Source organism: Microtus ochrogaster, linkage group LG10, assembly GCF_000317375.1.
Source record: "Microtus ochrogaster isolate Prairie Vole_2 linkage group LG10, MicOch1.0, whole genome shotgun sequence".
In the NCBI taxonomy this organism is placed as follows: domain Eukaryota; kingdom Metazoa; phylum Chordata; class Mammalia; order Rodentia; family Cricetidae; genus Microtus; species Microtus ochrogaster.
The window spans coordinates 1897717-1899803 of NC_022035.1; positions in this window are offsets into that span (position 1 = coordinate 1897717).

Here is a 2087-nt window from a genome sequence, read left to right on the forward strand (position 1 = left end):
TTGGAGCCTGTCCTGGAACTAGCTCTGTAGACCAGGCTGGTCTCGAACTCACAGAGATCCACCTGCCTCTGCCTCCCGAGTGCTGGGATTAAAGGACTAATACATTTTAAAACAAAAAAAATTCTCATCTATAGGAAAAGGCCATTGTCTTTAAAGAAAACTAAAGACAAGAAAATTCAGTGAAATGTAATTCTCCTTACATACCTAACAGGGCATATTTTATTCATCCATCCATCCAGTCATTTATTCATTCAGATAAGGTCTCACTGTATAGCCCTGGGTGGCCTGGAACTCCCAGAGATCCACCCGAGTCTGCCTTCAGAGTTCTGAGACTCTGAGTGCATAAACACATCCAGCTTCTTGTAACAAGAGAATGAAAATTAAACACATTGAAAGGAAAACTCGTGAAAAGCAAGAGCAAAAAAAGCTAAAAGAACATTAACGTGATCTCCTGGGCCTTTTCTTCTCACACGTAGAGATTCTTTCTTGAAAATTGTGTCTGAATGAGAAGTGCAAGAAGCTGCAGGAAGGCCTACGAGCTGGGTTGGTGCTGTGACTCCTCCCCTGCTTCCCTTCACAGCAGCCACCAGTCCGTCTGCTCGCTTCAACACACACTGGAACGGAGCAGTCAAGACCTAGGGAAAGGATGTCTTCAGAGCACTTGCCAGGAGTGAACCACCCATGCCAAAAAACGAAGAGGATTCACACAGCTTATCTAAGTTTCCTTGCTCCTTACAGGAAACACTCATGTCAGTTTCCTAAAAGAGCTGAGAGGCTTCATCAAAAAGAGAGAAGAGTGTCAGCGAAGGCTGAAGAGGTGGCTTGGGTGGGTCAGGTGATCTGCAAGAGGTCCTGAGTCAGAATCTCCAAACCCACACAGAAGCCGGGCATAGCTGACTTACCTGGAACACCAGTGCTAGTTCAAACAGAAACGTTTAGGTTCGTGAAGACACCTGTCTTAAGGCAATAAAATGGAGAACAATAGAAGAAGATGTGTGATTGTCCTCCTCTGGCCTCCACACAAACACACACACACACACACACACACACACATACACACACACACACACACACACACACACACGACGGGGGGGGGGCGCAGGGGAGGAGACAGACAGAGAAAACCTGTGCCCCAAATGTATCCCCTAGTAGGGTCCAATCACCGCTTCAGTTCCCGTTGGATAATGATGACTTAATCGCCACATCGTCTCCCTCAGAATACGATCATAAAAAGGTCATCATAAATTAATATACATTATAGTTACAGTTTGATAAAGTAATCCCTCATACCCATTGATACCCCAAATCAGGATTTACTCAAACCTTTCGTGTCCGCCTAAGATGGACAAGGCACGTGCTCATTAACGCACACCCACTTTTGTACTAATGAGACTTTGTATACATTAAGTGGAAAGCACTTTGCTTGTTATCCCTCGCACGCTGGCATTTCCTATCAATGTGTCCTGTTAGATACAGAGCCACTGTTAACATCTCCTAAAATCGCAAACATTCCTTTCTTGGGTTGTGCCCTTAGATAAACAATATTTAATCTCGCCTTGTTCCTCTGTGAACACTCCCCTCCCCCCATAATAGAAGCAGCAAGAAGCATTCACTTCCTAGGCCTGAAATACACCCCCAATTAATTCTTGACAGAATAAATAGAAAATAATAAATAACAGAAATATATAAATACAAATTACAGGCTAAAAATGAACCACAGACCAAGTTTAAGAATACTTCTGCAATTTTCATCCTAAAGCCATTAAATCATTTAACACAGCACAGAACTCACAACAGAACGCACTATATACACAAGGGACTGGGGTAACTCTGAAGCGCGGGTTCTATGGCAGTAGCTCCATCTAATTGCTAACGGCACAGGGTCTGGCATTAGAAGCAGATTGATATTCACCCTCAGGAGGTGTGTGACCTTGACCGGCTGTGAAAGGTTAACAATGATACAATATCGACATCTATTCCCTCTAGGCTCCAATTAGGATTAAGTGGAATAATGAGAGTAGAGCTTCCCAGTGGCTGGGCATCTGAGAACTAGCTGCTTCCCAGTGGCTGGGCATCTGAGAACTAGC